This window comes from Crocuta crocuta, unplaced genomic scaffold (assembly GCF_008692635.1).
Source record: "Crocuta crocuta isolate KB4526 unplaced genomic scaffold, BGI_CrCroc_1.0 scaffold25, whole genome shotgun sequence".
NCBI lineage: Eukaryota > Metazoa > Chordata > Mammalia > Carnivora > Hyaenidae > Crocuta > Crocuta crocuta.
In genome coordinates, this window is record NW_027532015.1 from 17127040 (window position 1) to 17147090 (window position 20051).

Consider the following 20051-nt stretch of genomic DNA (forward strand, 5'->3'; position numbering starts at 1 on the left):
TCCCTGATGACTAGTGATACTGACCATTATTTTTCATGTGTGTGTTGGCCATGTGTATGTCTTCCTTGATGAAGTGTCTGTTCATGTTTTCTGCCCATTTTTATTGGATTATTTGGTTGAGTTCTATAAGTTCTTTATGTATTTTGGATACTAACCTTTTATCTAGTTAATTATCTTCCCTCATTCAGTAGGTTGTCTTTTAGTTATTATTGTTACTTTTGCTGTGCAGAAGCTTTTAATTTCAATGTAGTTCTAATAGTTTATTTTTGCTTTTATTTCCCTTGCCTCAGGAGACATATATAGAAAAATGTTTCTATGTTCGATGTCAGAGAAATTACTGAGTGTGCTCTCTTCTAGGATTTTTAATGGTTTCAGTTCTCATACTTAAATCTTAATCCATTTGAGTTCATTTTTGTGTATAGTGTAAGAAAGTGGTCCAGCTTCATTATTTTGCATATAGCAATCCAATTTTTCCTATACCATTTTTTTGAAGGGTGTCTTTTTATTATTGCATATTCTTGCTTCTTTTGTCAAAGATTAATTGATCATATAATTATGGGTTTATTTCTGAGCTCTCTACTCAGTTCTATTCATCTGTGTGTGTATTTTTGTGCCAGCACTGTACTGTTTTGAACACTACAGCATTGTAGTACATCTTGAAATCTGGGATTGTGAGACTTCTAATTTTGTTCTTTTTTCCCTCCAAGATTGCTTTGGCTATCTGTGATCTTTTGTGGTTCCATACTGATTTTAGGATTATTTGTCCTACTTTTGTGAAAAATGTTATTAGTATATTGATAGAGATTGCATTAAATCTTGAGATTGCTTTGGGTAGTATAGACGTTTTAACAATATTTGTTCTTACAATTCATGAGCATAGAATATCTTTCCATTTGTGTACTTTTCAAATCTCTCATCAATGTTTTATATTTTCAGAGTATAGGTCTGTTTGGTAACAGTTTATTCCTTGGGTAAGTTTATTCCTAGGTATTTTATTATTTTTTATGCAATTATAAATGAGACTTTTTTCAATTTCTCTTCCTGCTGCTTCATTAGTAGTGTATAGAAATGCAAAATATTTCTGTATATTGATTTTTTATTCTACAACCTTTCTGAATGTATTTATCAGTGCTAGTAGTTTTTGGGGGGAGTGTTCAGGGGTTTTCCCCCTAAGGTTTTATTTAAATTCCAGCTAGTTAACATACAGTGCAATGTTAGTTTCAGGTGTAGAATTTAGTGATTCATCACTCACACACAGCATCCAGTGTTCATTGCAAGTTGCCCTCCTTAATACCCATCATCTGTTTAACTCATTCCCTTGCCCACCTCCCCATCAGTAACCATCAGTTTGTTCTCTATAGTTAAGAGTCTGTTTCTTGGTTTGCCTCTCTCTTTTTCCCGTAAAAATTATCTTAGTATTTGCAAATAGTGAAAGTTTTGTTTCTTTTTTATCAGTTTGGATACCACTTTTTCCCCCTGATTGCTATGGCTAGAACTTCCAGTAATATGTTGAATAAAAGTGGTGAGGGTGCCTTTGTCTTATTTCTGACCTTAGAGGAAAAAGATTTTCCCCATTAAGTATGATGTTAGCCATGATTTTTTTCATATATTGCCTTTATTATGTTAAGGTAGGTTTACTCTAAACCTACTTTGTTGAGAATTTTTATCATGAATGGATGCTGTACTTTATCAAATGGTTTCTCTGCATATATTGAAATGATCCTGTGGTTTTTATTCTTTATCTTGTTGATGTGATGTATCACATTGATTGATTTGTGTATATTGAGTCACTCTTGCATGCCAGGAATAAATCCCAGTTTATCATGGTGAATGATTTTTTTAAAGATTTTGTTGGATTCAGTTTGCCAATATTTTGTTGAGGATTTTTGCATGTTCATTAGAGATACTGGTCTGTAGTTCTCTTTTTTTGTAATGTTTTTATCTGGTTTTGGTATGAGAATAATTCTGGCCTCATAGAATGGATTTGGAAGATTTCTTTCCTCTTCTATTATTTGGAGTAGTTTGAGAAGAATCCATATTAACTCTTCTTTAAATGTTTGGTAGAATTCCCCTATGAAACCCTTTGGTCCTGGATTTTATTTTGTTGGGAGTCTTTTAATTACTGATTTCATTTCTGGTAATCAGTCTGCTCAAAATTTCTATTTATTTTTTTTTAAAGGACAATCCTGTTTATTTTATGTTATTTTTTTTTAATGTTTTATTTATTTCTGAGAGAGAGAGAGACAGCATGAACAGGGGAGGGTCAGAGAGACAGGGAGACACAGAATCTGAAACAGGCTCCAGGCTCTGAGCTGGCAGCACAGGACCCGACATGGGGCTCGAACCCACAAACCGTGAGATCATAACCTGAGCCGAAGTTGGACGCTTAACTGACTGAGCCACCCAGGAGCCCCCAAAATTTCTATTTCTTTCTGATTCAGTTTTGGGAAGTTATAGGTTTCTAGGAACTTATCGATTTCTAGGTTGTTCAGTTTGTTGACATATACATTTTTTATAATATTTTCTTATAATCCTTTGTATTTCTATGTTATCAGTTGTTATTTCTCCCCTTACATTTCTAATTTTATTTGAGTTCTCTCCTTTTTTGTGATGAGTCTGGCTAACGGTTCCTTTCCAAGAACCAGCTCCCAGTTTCACTGATCTTCTCTATTGTGTTTTAGTTTCTATTTCATTTATTTCTGCTCTAATCTTTATTATTTTCTTTCTTTTACTGTTTTGAGGTTTTATTTGTTCTTCTTTTTCTAACTTCTGTAGGTGTAAGGTTAATTTGTTTATTTGAGATTTTTCTTGCTTCTTTAGTTAGTCCTGTATTGTTATGAACTTCCCTCTCAGCTCCTGCTGCATCCTAAAGATTTTAGACTGCTGTGTTTCATTTTCATTTGTCTTCATGTATTTTTTAATTTCCTCTTTGAATTCTTGGTTGACCCATACATTGTTTAGTAGCGTGTTATTTAACCTCCATGTATTTGTGTTCTTTCCAGATTTTTTCTTGTGACTGGTTTCTAGTTTCATAGCATTGTAGTTAGAAATGATGCATAGTATGATTTCAGTATTTTTTTAATTTTTTGAGACTTGTTTTATGGCTTAATATGTGATCTGTTCTATAGAATATTTAATGTGCACTTTAAAAAATGTGTATTCTACTGTTTTAGGATGGAATGTTCTGAATATATTTGTTAGAATCATCTGGTCCAATGTGTCATTTAAAGCCACTGTTTCCTTGTTGAATTTCTGTTTGGATGATCTGTTCATTGATGTAAATGGGGGTGTTAAAGTCCCCTACTCTTATTGTCTTACAATCAATTACTTCCTTTATATTTGTTATTAGCTGCTTTATGTATTTTGGTGTTTCTTATTAGGTGCATAAATATTTACAATTATTATATCTTATTAGATTGTTGCTTTTACAGTTATATAGTGTCCTTCTTTGTCTCTTGTTACAGTCTTTGTTTTAAAATCTATTTTGTCTGATATATGTATTGTTACCCCAGTTTTCTTTTCACTTCCATTTGTATAGTAAAAGCTTTTCTATTTAACTTTCAATCTTCATGTGTCTTTAGGTCTGAAGTGAGCCTCATGTATGATGAGACTTGTTTTTTTTTTTTAATCTGTTCAGTCACTCTATGTCTTCTGATTGGAGGATTTAGTCCATTTACATTCAAAATAATTATTGATGAATATATACTTAATGTCTTTTTGTTACTTGTTTTGTGGCTGTGTTTTTGTAGTTCTTCTCTCTTCCTTTCTTCTCTTTCCTTCTTCTCTCACAATTTGCTGGCTTTATTTAGTTATGTACTTGGATTCCTTGCTCTTTAATTTTTGCATATCTATTACTAGCTTTTGATTTGTGGCTACCATTGGGTTGGTATATAATATCATGTGCATCTAGCTGTCTATGTTAAGTTGATATTTGCTTAAGTTTGGTTGTCTTTCATTTTGCTGTTTATTTTACTGTGCAAAAGTTTTTGAGTTTGATCCATTCCTATTGATTTTTTTCTTTTCTTCTTAATACTTTGTCTTCATGCCTAAAAACCTGTCACCAAGACCAATATCAATTAGCCCCTTTATCATGTTATTATTTAGAAATTTTATGGTATTAGGTCTTATGTTTAAGTCTTTTATCCATTTTGCATTAATTGTTGTGAGTGGTGTGAAATAAGAGTCCAATTTCATTGTTCTGCATGTGTTTCTCCAGGTTTTTGGATACCATTTGTTGATGAGACTATCCTTTACACAATGGGAATTCTTGATTCTGTCAAGTATTATATGACTATATGTGCTAGGGTTTAATTCTGGGTTCTCTCTTCTGTACCATTGGCTAAGGTGTCTACTTTTATGCCAATAACACAATGTGTTTTATTACTATAGCTTTGTGGTATAGCTTGAAATCCAGAAGCCTAATACCTCTAGTGTTTTGTTTTGTTTTTTCTTTTTTCCCAGGACTGCTTTGACTTTTGGGGTCTTTGTGGTTCCACACAAATTTTAGGATTGTTTTTTCTATTTATAGGAAGAATACCTTTGGTATTTTGATGGAATTTATGCCGAATCTGCAGATAGCATTAGGTATTATGGCCATTTTAACAGTATTAATTCTTATCCATGAATACAGGATGGCTTTCCATTTGTTTGCATTTTCTTTGATTTTTTCAGCGAAGTTTTTAAATTTCTTTGTACAGTTCTTTCACTTACTTAGTTAAATTTATTTCTAAGAATGTTATTGTTTTCAAATGGAATGAATTTTACTTCTTTTTCAGGTGCTTTATTATTAGTGTAAAGAAATGCAACTGATTTATGAATGTTGATTTTGTATCCTGCTACTTTCCTGAAAAGGCTGACTAATCCCAATAGTTTTTAGACTGATTTTTTGGGGATTTTCTCTCTATGGAACATATCATCAGAAAATAATGATTATTTTACTTCTTCCTTTCTGATCTGGATGTTTTTTATTTCTGTCTTTCCTAATTGCCCCTGCTAGGACCTCCAGTACTATATCATACAGGTGTAATGCGAGTAGGCATCCTTGCCTCTTCCTGATCTTGGGGGAAGGTCTTTTAATTTCTCTCCATTGAGTATAAGGTTAGCTGTGGGTTTTGTCATATATGGCCTTTATTGTGTTGAGGTTTGTTCTTCCTATACCCAGTCTGTGAATGGTTTTCATCATCAAAGATGTATATTGTTAATGCCTTTTTTTGTGCTTACTGATATGAGCATGTGGTTTTCATCTTTGAAAACATTTGAAAGCATTTGATTGATGTAATATATTACAGTTATTGATATATTACATTACATTCATTGCATTGAATCATCTTTGGTCATAGTGTAAAATATATTTTATGTGTTCATGAATTCAATTTGCTAATATTTTGAGAATTTTTTGAATCTATATTCATCATGGATATGGCATATAGCAACTTTTTTCCTGTGGTATCCTTATCTGGTTTTGGTATCAAAGTAATGCTAGCCTTGTAAAATAAGTTTGGAAGTGTTCTTTCCTCTTTCAACATCTTGGAAGAGTTTAAGGGAGGTTGGTATTAATTTTTCTTTAAATGTTTAGTAGAATTTTCCACTGAAACTGTCTGGCCTGGAGTTTTCTATTTTGAGAGTTTTTGGCTTACACAAAATTTAATCTATTTACTCATTATTTGTTTAGATTTTTCTGTTTCTTCCTGAATTAGTCTTGGGAGGTTTTGCATTTCTAGAAACATATCCAGAGAAGAATAGTTATTGTAGTCTTGAGTCCAAAGACAGAAACCTTTTCTCTTCTGAAGACCACATTTCTTTTGTCTTAAGGCTTTCAACTGTTTGGAAAGGCACTCCACACTATGGAGAGCACTTTGCCTTACTCAGAATCTACATTAAATTTTTAAAAAATTTTTATTTATTTTTGAGAGAGAGAGACAGAGAGAAAGAGAGAGATAGAACATGAGCAGAGGAGGGGCAGGGAGAGAGGGAAACACAGAATCCAAAACAAGCTCCGGGCTCTGAGCTGTCAGCACAGAGCCAGAGGTAGGGCTCGAACTCATAAGCCACAAGATCATGACCTCAACCAAAGTCAGACGCTTAACAGACTGAGCCACCACACATCCCTCTCAAAATCTACTTTTATGTCATCACATCTAAAAAACAATAAAAAGCCAGTAAGCTTGAGAGTATCAGGAGGTTCTCCAGTTTTCTTTCGTTTTTCAGTCTGGGCCTGCCCTCAGGCCAGTCCCAGGTGTGGAAATATAGTCTCAGCAGCACATATGTGAACTCCAACCGAAAATATTTTTCTGGATGAAAGTGACTTCCAAAGAGTCCCTTGTTCTCACCCTAAAATTTGCATGGAAAGGGAAAGGAACCAGAATAGCTAGAATAATTTTGAAAAGAAGAAACAAATGAGAGAACCCAGAATTCCTGATTTCAAAATTCACTGTTAAGCAACAGTAAACAAGGCTGTGTGGTATTTGTGAAAGGATCTTCTCGTCACTCAGTGGGACAGAATAAAGAGTCCAGGAAAAAAACCCACATAAATATTTTCCCATATTGAAATTTAAATGAATTATAAAACCAAAAAGTTACAAAAATGGTTTTATAACAGCATTTTTTTAATATGGTGTAATCTGATACACTAAACGTTGATTCAACCAAATATTGCAATATCATTATATTGGAAGAAAAAGAGGAAAGGGCATGTCTGTGTGGCCAGGGAAGGGTTAAATCCTGGCTATCTACTGTAGGTAGTCAATAGATAATTCCCAATGTTAAAACATTAAGAAAACATCATTTTAGAACACATTATGAAGAAATATGGTGACATACAACAGGAGAAAAGGTTAACATAGTTCAAAGTGATTGTTTTTGTGCAATGGAGTTTGAGGGAGGGAGCCAGGCAAGAGCTGCTGTTTGACAATTTTCTACATGCACGAATTAGGACATAGTTATGTGAAATTGTTCTCTGATACAGAAAAGAAAATAAGTTGAATTTTAAAGGATAGGAGTCATTCTGGGTTGGGGAAAGAGTGAGAGCAATGACCAGCTCTTTCAAACCAGGAGTTCTTAACCTGGAGGTAACGGTGGGTCTGGTGTGTTCAGGGGCTATAAAAGGAATGAGCTGCTTAGAGTAGGGGAGTGTGCTTGCGTCAACTTTGAATGCTAGGCTGGCATGTTTGTTGGACTTACAAGTCTGGAAGTTTAGAGTCCAGATGAGAAGTAACTGACTCTGTTCATGTGACCTGGAAAAAAATCACTTATCTGCCAGGACGTCGATTTCACTGCTGTAACAAATAAGTAAATTACCTTTAAGAGTCACTTCTGATTGTATGATAAAACTCAAGTTCCAGGATGATTCGTTTTTGGCAGTGGGAAAGGGAGAGAGACAAGCAGCCAGTCTAACTGGAGACGTTAAAATTATTTGTTTTAGAGGCCCAGGAGAATATAGTAGGTATTTATTTTTTGAAAGAAATGAAGATACCAGTAGGATAGAAGACAAAGATTTGCAAACTCATTGATCACAGAACTCTTTACATTTTGGTTTTAAAAAATTGTTTAGGATTCTAAAGAGCTTCTGTTTATTTAGTCTATTGATACAGATTTCTGTGTTAGAATAGAGCACAAATGTACACAATCCAACATATTTTGCATTCCATTTCAGAGGGCCCCTGGGCTCCTCTTGTGGCCTATTTGTAGATTACAAGTTGAAAACCTCTAATACATTAAAGTTTGATGTTAGAGTAAATGTGTAAGGCAAATATGATTTTGCCAGAATAATTTGGATTGATTTTAGAAGACAAACTACGCAACTTTGGTTTCATGTTTCCAAGCAAAAAAATTCTTTGGTGTAAATCATGTTCCTGGACTAGATGACCTTTAAAATCCGTTCAAACCTAAGATTATATTATTCTATGAATCACGCTTATTGGCTAGTTAGGCTGCCCTGATTTCATTGCTTTGTTGCACCACCCTTACTTCACTGGAATTATGTCCAACTGGCCTCATGTTTATTCCCCAGAAACCATAGTCATAAATTTATCTTCCAATTTCCTTTGCTTAATTTGGAAAATGTCTAGTGAATTAAAAAGTCTATTTCAAGGGAATAAAAAACAATGGCAAATAGCCTATTTATTATACACGTACATACTTGTAATGACAAGGAACAGGAGAGGAAGTGTTTTTTGGCAAAAGCACTGCATTTTTAAAATTCAGAATATTTTAAGTGAGTAAATTTCATTATTTTTTATGGCACCACTTTTCCAATAGAAGATTTTCGTTAATAATCATAACAAGGAGGAGGAGGAGGAGGAGGAGGAGGAGGAAGAAGAAGAAGAAGAAGAAGAAGAAGAAGAAGAAGAAGAAGTCATTGAAGGAGAAGATGGGGAAGAAGAAAGAGGAGAAGAAGATGGAGGAGAAGAAGGAAGAGAAGAAGCAGCACTAGCAGCAGGGAGATGGGAAGAGGGTGAGGGGAGGGAGAAGAAGAGGAAGAGGAGGAGGAGAATCAAGAATGTCCAAGTGTATGTAAAAAATAACAAGGTGTTCTCTGTTTGAGAAAGGCCATCGTGCCATAAGTCAGCACACACAGATATTTTCAGAAATGGCAAGAGCTAATTGTAACCTTGAACATATCATGCATTTTCCAGGACTTTAGAAAAAAATTGGAGGCAGATACTTCACCAAACTTCAGATTTGTGTTCATGTAAAGTGAAAGATCCAGCTGATCACCATAAAATGCAGTCCTAAGCGTGGATTTTTTAAATATAGAAATGTTTGAGGGATGCCTGGATGGCTCTGTTGGTTGAGCGTCCGACTTTGCTTCAGGTCACAATCTTGTGGTTTGTGGGTTTGAACTCCGTGTCAGGTTCTCTCGGCTGTCAACATTGAGTCTGCTTTGGATTTTCTGTCCCCATTTCTCTCTGCCCCTCCCCTGCTTGAGCTCTCTCTCCCTCAAAAATAAATAAACATTTAAACGTTTTAAAAAATAGAAATGTTTGGTATTAGAAAAGAAGTTCAGACTATTTTTCTATTTTTAAAGTTTTTTAGATTTATTTATTTATTTAGAGAAACTGTGGGGGAGGGACAGAGAGAGAGAGAGAGAGAGAGAGAAACCCAAGCAGGCTCCCCACTGTCAGCACAGAACCCAATGTGGGGCTTGAACCCACAAACCACGAGATCATGACCCCAGAGTCAGACACTTAACCATTTACCTGACTGAGCTACCCAGGTGCCCCAGACTTTATTTTAAAATTTCAAGGCTTATTGCAGTGAGAGAACTCAGATCTCTAAAAAGGATGAGAGGTACAATTTTCAGTTTTGCTGGGAAGAAAATTGAATTCATATAAAAAACTCATAATCCGCTGCCCAAATTCTCCCAGAGTGCAATTCGTTTTAGTCTCAAGCTTAAGTCAACTGACATGTTATTATCTTTCCAACTGCCTTTCTGCCTTGTCCTCTTCCCTGCCTAGCTTGAAATACTTGCCATGTGAAATTCCTGGTGAAGTGTTTCTTTGTAACCTAGACTGGAATGCTAGCCCTCACCTGTTAGGGCAGAATGGATCAGGGCATTAGTGAACTAGTCTTGTTTCTGAGGGTAACACTCACACTAATTCAGTTAGAAGAGACAGAGAAGCCTATATCCTTGCCTTGCCTATATCCCTTTCCACACACACCCAATCCCCTTCTCACAAAAAGTGAGTCTGATGCTTCAAGTGGTGGGAACAGGCTTAGGAGCACCCAGCACAGAGTACCTTCAATGCCTTAGCAGTGGTGTTGCCCAGGACAGACATCACCTGCCTTAAGTCTTTTCTGTCACTGGTGTATGAATAGGAAGCCTCTAAAATTCCTGTCCATCTTCCACAAGGTAGAGAGCCCTGGGATGGTGCATGGAAGAACTAGACATTTTCTTTCAGATGATGTCTCTGAAGGTTGCTGCCGGGCACCACTCCTAAGCAAAGGTTGAATTGACAGGTTTGAATAAAGCACATCAAATGAAAAAGGAGTCATTCACTTAAAAGTGCAAGCATGGTGGAGAAGAATATCTTTTTGAGTCTGAGAAAGTCATTAATTAGCTTATCCTCTCAAATTTGGGAAAATTCCCTCCCCCTCACAAAATACGTTCTCTGGAATAGAACTACCCTACGACCCAGCAATAGTACTGCTAGGAATTTACCCAAGGGACACAAGAGTGCTGATGCATAGGGGCTCATGTACCCCAAAGTTCATAGCAACACTTTCAACAATAGCCAAATCATGGAAAGAGCCTAAATGTGCATCAACTGATGAATGGATAAAGAAGATGGGGCTTATATATGCAATGGAATACTACTTGGCAATGAGACGTAATGAAATCTGGCCATTTGCAGCAACGTGGATGGAACTGGAAGGTATTATGTTAAGTGAAATAAGTCATTCAGAGAAAAACAGATACCATATATATTCCCTCATATGTGGATCTTGAGAAATTTAACAGAAGAGCATGGGGGAGGGGAAGGGGGAAAAAGTTACAGAGAGGGAGGGAGGCAAACCATAAGAGACAAATACTGAGGGTTGGTGGGGGGTGGGGGAGAGGGAAAAGTGGGTGACGGGCATTGGGGAGGGCACTTGTTGGGAAGAGCACTGGGTGTTGTATGGAAACCAATATGACAATAAATTATATTTAAAAACTTTTAAAAAATACCCCCCCCAAAACAAAACAAAACAAAATAAATTCTCTGGGAAATCAAATATAGTAAATGTTAAGAGAATGAGGATCAACTAGAACTCATAGATTGCTGATAAAGTAGAATAATTGTTTGGGGAAAACAATTTGGCCTAACGTGTGATGTGAAACAAGCAATCAATCAGCAAGTCTGTTGTGAAGTAATCACACTGGATGAAGTGTGGCATGAGTGTCCAGGAGCCGCTGGCAAGGAAGTTTAGAGCAACTCCTTCCAGGCTTCTGAAAAGCCTGGAACAACCCAAATGTCAACAAAGAATACAAATAAGTGCACTCTGGTCTAGTTATAGAAAGCCCTAGTACACAGCAGGAAAAGTCAATGATCTCCACTCCATAAAAAAACCAAAACAAAACATGGATGAACTTTGGAGGCATATCATATGTGGGGAAAAAAGGGCAAGCTCCAGAAATCTGTAGCAGTATGGTACCGTGTTTATAAAACTCAGAGACTAAACACTATGTTGTTTACACATACAGACATATGCGATTGGTAGGATCCTTTTATGATAATCATAAAATTCTGGATGCTGATTAACTGGAAGTGGGGTCAGAACGGCCGAGGGGTAGGACTAGGAAAGAGGAATCTAAGTAGAGGCCAATGACTGGAAGTGTCACAATTCTGATTGCAGATGCGTTATAAATTGCAAAGAGATGGAGAAAGAAGACCTTAAGGGCTATCCTCTTCGATTTGTTTCTGCTCCTAATCAAGGAGAAAGAAATAAAGAGCTGAGAGGCTCAGAGAAAGTCCAGTAGTTGGACTTGGGTCCCAACTGATCCTCTATTCTGTCTTCAACATACAGGAAGCATCCGGCGCAAAGCTCACTATCGACTCCAAACATGAAACCTGCATCCGACGCTTCCCGGGAGGCTCTGTGGCTGCCGAAAGCTGCCCCCGGGAGAATCCACTCCTTCTCTATGCTTGTCGACTGTGTCATAGCTCAGCTCGAGTCTCAACAAGATAAGCTCAACTAGGCAGAACATTTCCAGCTGTTGTGGTCAGACAGCAGCAGGCTCCTATCTGAGGACAGCAGGGCCATGTGGCACAGCGCAGCCGGGGCAATGTCAGGAGAAGCATGTGGTCTCTGTACACAGTAGCAAGGTCCAATAGACAGCAATTAGCACCAGGAGAATGAAGATGAATGGGACATATACATAACCTTCATAAAAATGTCACAGGGAAAAGGATTCACAAACCATATGGATCCGTGCCGGGGCTCTCCCAAGGATGGCCTTTTATATTACACTAGTCCGAGTGATGGCTTTTTAAAAGACATGTCTGTTCACGGCTGTGTCTTTCTGGCCAGACCTACCAAGAGAAGTAAAGGAATAGACTGCCTCTGCCTGTGTGGGGTTGGTTGAAACATGAATACTTCAGCTTCGATGTTTTGTGGCTTTCTCAGCTCCGTTTTTGGTTAGGTTGTCTGATGTGCACATGTTGATAGTTAACTAAGTGGGTTGCCCCACCTTGTAAAGTTTTCTCCTTTACTTTCAGTGAGGTTGCTCTGATTGCCAATCGTTTTCAAAAACACCAACGCTAGGCGTTCTTCGTTCTTCGTGAAGAAATAGCTCTCAGTGACTGAGTTAAGCAGAAAAAAATCATTATTCAAAAGGACTTTGTCCCTCTTAGAAGATTACTGACCAAGGACGCTACAGAATCAGTCCCAAGAAGCAGGAAGGCACTGAAGAAAATTTGAGCAGAACCACAGCCAAAATCCAGCCATAGTGATGGCCCGATGTCGGTACTGACACTGCCAGTGACCACAGGATCACAGGGTTCTGGACACACCGGTTTTACTGCTGTGTCTGCCCTCCATGCCCCTCCTCGAAAGGTGAGGGTAAGGTCACCAACACTACAGCCAGGATGCAAAGTGATTTTGACTTTTCTTTAAGACATCACTTCCTAATTCAACGCTCAGAGATCATTGTCCAGTTACTATATACTGAGCACCTAAAATGTGTGTGATGCCGCTCAAGGAGCTTAGGATACATCCCTGAAGGAACAAACCAAAGCTTCCTTCCTCTTTGCTCTTCCATTCTAGTGGAGTGTGTGTCAAGGGTGGCCCTAAGAGACAGGGCATAAACAATAGATAAAGTAAAGGAGTCCATTTTGTAAAAAGTGATGGTAGGTGATAAGTGCTTTAGGAAGAAAGGAAGCAGAGCAGGGGGGAGAAGGAAGGTGGAGGTATGAGTGGGTGTTGATTGCAGGGGACAATGTTTAAATGCAGTAGAAAGGGAGCTCTCATGGAAAGAGTGACAGTGCAGCAAAGATTGCAGAAACGTAGGGATGTGAGATCTTGTTGTGGCCACTGAGGGAAGTACAATCTGCTTCTTGGACCATGAATTTCAGAGGGCGCAGGGAAGTGGTTTGTGGGATCAGAGATGGTAGGCGAGGCAGCAGTGTCAGAAGTGTGCTGAACCTTATGGGGAATGAAAGGAGATAAAGTGTTAACTGGGAGCCCAGAGCTTATTGCGATGATTTTATATAAACAGGAATAACAAGCTAAATAAGAATATTTCTGGTATGAATTTAAGGCAGAGAATGTGCATTAGGGGAATTGGAAAGGGGTGGGAACTACACTTAGTTCCTTATTAGTAGGAATAAAGAAATCTGGGATAGCCAGGTCGTAGTCTCAGGTTTAAGTCTCTTTTGACCCTTAAAAGTGGTGGTAGGAGGCCTGAGGGGAGGAAGTGGCCACAGACCCACTGTATTTTCTGGGGAAGATGGAAGCTTAACCGGCCTCCACAATTTATTTTTTATTCATGAGCTTTTAACTAACTTTTTAGTAAACTTTATTTTTTAGAATAGTTATAGATTTAAACAAAAAGTGAACAGTTAGTACTCAGTGTTCCTATACTCCACTCCCCCAACACAGTTTCCCCATTAGTAGTATTTTATGTTAGTGTGTAACAGTACATTTACAATTAATATATATGGTACATTTGTTACAATTAATGAACCAATATTGATTCATTATTATTAGAGTCCATACTTTATTCAGATTTCCTGACTTTGTACTTCATGTTCTTCCCCCCCCCGCCGGATCACATCTAGGATTATATAGTGCACTGAGTTACCATGTCTCCTTAGGCTCCTTTGGCCTGTGACAATTTCTTACTTTCCGTGTTTATAATGATTGTGACAGTTTTAAAAGGCACTGGCCACGTATTTTGTAGAATGTCCATCTATTGGGATTGCTCTGATGTCTTTCTTATGACTAGGCTAGCGTTTACAGGCTTGGGGAAAATCATTTCTCCCTTCCACCTTCCAGAGTGTGGATGGGATCTTTCTCATATCTTCACCATGAGGACATGTCAGGGTTTCTGGAGATGAGACCCATGAAAGTGTAGAGCACCCCAGTAGTGTGGCCCCAGGAGTTTCTGTCTCTTGAGCCAGTCCAAAATCAGCCTTTAGCAACCTGCCAAATGACCATGTTAGTGTTCTTACTAGTTTGTAGCTGTAGCAGCTCCACTGTCAGGTCAGCAGAGCTTGGCTGTCATAGTCTAAATCTGCTTGTCTGTCAAGATTTCCTGCAATCTCATTTCTCTTTTTGCATGCAAAAAGAAAAAAAAGTAATTGACTTTCTAGTTCTTTAGCTTTTTTCTGGTTGTGAAACAAGAGTGATGGTTTCCAAGCGTTTTATACATTGGGGATGAAATTAGAAGTCTTGGGTAATTCCTATTTATTAGTTTTTACCTTTTTAAAAGAAAGATTATTTATTCGTTTTGAAGAAGGGAAGGGCAGAGAGAAAAGGATAGAGAGAGAATCCCAAGTGAGCTCCATATTGTCAGGCAGAGCCTGACGCAGGGCTTGATTTCACGAACCATGAGATCATGACCTGGCCAATAACAAGAGTCAGACGCCTAACTGACTGAGCCACCCAGGTACCCCAGTTCTTACTTTTTAAAGAAATACTTTCCCTCATCTACTATGTGATTACCATGGGATATAGTTCATGGAAAGGGAAAGCAAGTACTTCATTCTTTCTATTTCCTTTTACTCAAGTTGATGAACTGATTAATTCTTTCCCTCTGAAAATGACCAGTTACTTTATTTTTATCTATAAATTCATGGACTAAAACACATCTGATAGATTTTAATTCATTGTAATAATTATCCTTATTGAAGCTCAAGTTGCTCCATCTTGGGACAATAAAATCCTCTTCAAGTTAGCTCCCCAGTCCTTTCAACCTGACCCTAGAGCTTTCTAACTATTAGTTATTACAGGATGGTTCTGTGTCATCTTGAACATTTTCTGCCCTAGACCTGAATCAATTATGGCTTCTCTCAATGAGAAAGTATCTAAAGCACTAGATAATCTGAACACTAGAGATTCTCACTCCTATCGTGTTAATCATTGCTTCTAAGTGTTGTCAGTATTTATGGCTACATATGTATATATACACATACATGTGCAAATATGGTAAGTCATAAATCTATACTGCAATTTTCAATTAAAATTCAGTATTGCAAGGATTTTACTTATCCTTTTAATAACACATGTGTATCTCCTTTCTTTTGTACAAAACATGCTAGTGCTTAAGCTGTTCTTCAAATATCAAGGTTAAAGAAAAATAGTTTTAACATAAAAATCTAGGAGATTCTGGACTCATTGGCCCTTTTGGGGGAATTTAATGTAGTGATGACTGGGAAATTTAAGGAAAAAAATTGCAGGTGAGCATTTAAGGTGTATCGATGTAAATTGAAGACTGAAACAAAGGAAAATGGTAGTGGGAGACAAAGTTACAAACGGTGAATTTTGTGATATGAATGGATGATTCACAAGAAAGGTACAAGAATGGCTCTCAAACATGTTTTAACATGTTCCACCTCACATGCACCTACATTTTAACCCAGGAATCGTATCTCTAGAAGTAGGCAACTTCTTATACCTATGTTGTTCATTACAGCATTGTTTGCATTTGCAAAACATTGGAAATATACTAGACATTTAAACACAGGGAGAGGTTGAATAAATGATGATAAATCTAAAATGGGAGAAGATCTCTGAACTGATTGGAATGATTTGCAACTTATACTCATAAGTGACAAAGTGAAAAATGATACCTATAGTATGCTACCTTTATTGTTAATAAAAAAGAAGGGAATATGAGGAAATACTCATGTGTCTACTCATTTGCACAAAAGAAATTAGAAAGAATAATCAGAAACTAAAGAGCTTGGTTACGCACAGGCTGTGAATGAGAGAGGCATGGTAAGAGGGATGAAGAGGGGCAGGTTAGCAAGGATGAGAGGGAGCAGCACTTCCCCCAAGTACAGCTTTTTGTATAGCTTTGCTTTTCAGAAACACAGTAATAATTTTCATATGTATGCCTCCCTCCTGTCAATAAAAAATATAATTTAAAGCAATCAGGATATGGGGAGATTCAAAATGGAATACAAACATCTTAACTGTATTTAAATGAAAAACATAATCACACCACAGAGGATGGAGAAGAAAAGAATATAACTAACTAACCCTGGAAAACAGTATTTTGCTAGCTACTATAAAGCTAAAGATGAGAATAACTGTATAAAAACACTGCTTTAGTTAATACATCTGTTTCTTACAGGGGTTTGGATTAGCAACTTTGTAACTGTTTCATGTATAGATTACAAAAGAATAAATATGTGAATGTATTGTAACTAGTAATGAGAGTGTGGGAGAAATAAGTTAAAAAATAAGGCAAAGGGGAATCTGGAGTGAACATTCAGGTTTTGAGTTGAAATCAGAGGTACTCACATGAGTTTGGGGTTTTTAACATATATACAGATAGATAAATACAGAATTAAATATAGCTGTGTATTCATGAATGGATCAGTGCACACACATATATTTCCCTGATCTGTCTTCGGAGAGGGCCCGGGAGTAATGACATCTCAGTAGAATGAGCACATCTCACATTCAGTTATTGTGTTCTAAACACAATTAAAAAATGACCCAAGTGGCTGATTCCAGGAGTGGGACAGCAAAAATACAAGATAAACCTGATGCTAAAAAATAAGGAAATACTCAAAAAGGAGAAGGGTATGTCAAAGGGCACAGGCAGGAGTTTCCCATGGCCAAAGGGAAACTATTTGACCAATAAATAAATGGCTGTATTGGCTTATAGCCTACAGACGAAAATATTCATGAGAACATGCTGACATAAACAATTGAATAAGTACGTTGATTGAAGAAAAATGACATATCCACCTTACATTATGACTACAATTAATAAATGTAGAAAGAAACAGGAAAATACAAACTCACCATGTGACAATCACCGCAGTCATAATTCCTGCATGGAAAAGGCACTGATGGGTCACTTGAAAGTTTGAGGAGAAATAGAGTATCTACATAGGTTCAAAGTATCTCTCTCAAGATATTTATCAGTTTAAAAAAGGGAAATGGTAACTACAGTAGAGAATCTCAGCAGACTCTACTTAACCAAATGTTCAAGCTTTACATCACAAGTCATAGGCCACACCAACATGTGCCCATTTGTAAGATGCATTCAGGACAAAACTTTCTGTAGTATTCTAGCCAAAAGCTGTATAACTTCAATTTAACTATTAGAAAACATTGGACAAGCCAAAACAAGAGATATTCTACAAAATAACTGACTAATGCTCATCAAAATTGTGAAGGTTATGAAAGAAAAGGAAAAACCCTGTGGAATAACCATATATTGGAGGAGACACAATAGCTAAATGCAGTGTGGAATCCAGAATGAGATCTTGAAACAAACAAACAAAGCGGCACTAGGGAAAAAAAGGCTGATGACATGAAAATAAGGTTTATAGTTTTGTTAGTAGTATTGCATTAGCATTAATTTCCTGGCATTTATAATTATATTATGGTTATGTGAGTTATTAATATACAGAGAAGTTGTACATGAATTATCTGTACTATTTGTGTAATTTTTCTCTAAGCCTAAAGTTATTGGAAAAAAAAAGAAGAAAATACATAATTAAAAGGAATGCCACAGTATAATAGAAAATAATTGCAATACATATGAATATTAAAAGACTTATATCCAGAGTAAACAGCAAATCAACTAGAAAAAGGCAGACAACCCAGTAGAAAAATAGGCAAGAGACTTTAGCAGATACCTCACAAAAGAGCATGCCAAAATTCCAATAAACACATGAAAAGGTGCTCAGCTTCATGAATGATCAAAGCAATGCAAATTAATATCACAATGGATACAATATTATCCCAACAGAATGACTAATATTAAAAAGATAACAAAGTCAAGTACTGGTTGGGTTGCAGAGCAATTGGGACTCTCATCATATAAGTAGGTACAACCACTTAAATAAGTGTAACCATTATATAGGTACAATCACTTAAGAATTATTTTGCATTATCTACTAGAGTTTAGCATACATATATCCTTTGATCTAGAAGTTCCACTTCTAATATATATTCATTAGAAATGAGACCATATGTTCACCAAAAGATATGCCATAACCACAAACTAGAATTTATTCAAGTGTCTATCAGCAGTATAATGGATGTATAAAATATGGCCATCATACAGTGGATTATGATGCAGCCATGAAAATTGATGACACGCAGAACAACCTGAATGAATCTCACAAGCATAAAATTGAACCAGGAAAGCCAGACCTAGAAAAAAGTACACTATGATGTCATTCAGATGAATATCAAAAGCAGGCAAAACTAACCTATGATTCCAAAATTTGCAATAGTGATTATGTTTGAAGAGAAGAGTGGGAGTAGTGATTGGAATGTGTAGGTTGGGAATTTGGGGGGATTTGCTAACATTCTATTTATTGATTTTATCATCAAGCTATTCTCTTATTATTTTTGCACTTAGATGTATGTATGGTAGACATCAATAAAACCATTTTTTAAAAAACCTTTGATAGAAACAACTGTTACCTATTCAAGACCAGAGATAAGTAGATGTCCTTTCTATCTTTCTGTGTGGGAGGAGATTATAAGCATTCATTCTAATATCTACACAGTCTATCTCTGATTTCTTATTTATAAGAAGTTCTATCTCTTTTCTTTCTTTTTATTATTTTTTTCTGTATACCTCACTTAGATACTAATGTGGAACACAGGTTATCTTCCTTGATTTGTCTCCAAAATACTCACAATGTAGTAGTATTTTGGAAATTTGTAGTAGTAGTCATAAAATTGTAGTAGTAGTCAGAAATTTCACTTACGATTTGGGGAAAATGGGGTAAAGTAAGAAGAGGCTTATGCAGAAGATCATGTGGTTTAAATATAATGTAATACCCTTATTCTCTCCCCCTACACAGTCTCCTGCCGAAAAAAATTCACTGTTCATCTTTCCGTGGGTTCCTAGCCCCATCTTGTTTCTTCAGTTCACCCATCTCATGCGTTTTCTTCTCCTTCCTAACTACCTTATTGAAATCTCACAGATACTTTCTTAAAAACGACTTTATCTCATGTGAGGCTTTGCTGGCCATACTCTGAAAGCTAATTTTCCATATCTAAGATGTCTCATCAAGTTAACTAAACCCATACAGTCCTCCCACTAAAGATAAGGGTTTTCTCCTCTACTCTAGGTGAACTTCTACCACTGTCCTCACACAGACAGTCCCAGCACTCACTGAGAGCCCTACACTGTGTTCACTCACACTTATTTTTCTAACTTTGTAGGTCTTGGTGCACAGCCCACATGAATACTTGATCTTTTAAAATTGAGTTATAATTGGGGGCCCCTGGCTGGCTTAGTCAGTCGAGTGTCTGACTTCGGCTCAGGTCCTGATCTCACAGTTTGTGAATTTAAGCCCCACGTCAGGTCAGGCTTGCTGCTGTCAGCATGGAGATTGCTTCAGATCTTCTGTCTTCCTCTCTCGGCCCCTCGCCTCCTTTCTCTTCTCTTTCTCTTTCTCAAAAATAAATAAAACATTTTTTTTTAAAAAATTGGGTTATAATTGACATGTAACATTGTATTAGTTTCAGGTGTACAACATGATTCGATATATGTATATATTGTGAAATGATCATAATAAACCGAGTTAACATCCATTGCCAGATACCATTTTTTTCTTATGGTGAGAATTTTTAAGATGTAGTCTCTTAGCAACTTTCAAATATACAACCCAGTATTACTAACTATAGTCACCAATCTATCCCCAGGAGTTATTTATTTTATATCTGGAAGTTTGTACCTTTTCACCACCTCTACCTATTTTGCCCACCTCCACCCCCACTCTCCTACCTTTGGTAACCACTGATCTGTTTTCTATATCCCTAGGCTCAGTTTTTTGTTTTTGTTTTTTAAATTCCATATACAAGTGAAATCAGTTGTCTTTTTCTGTCTGACTTATTTCACTTAACACAATGCCATCAATTTCCATTCA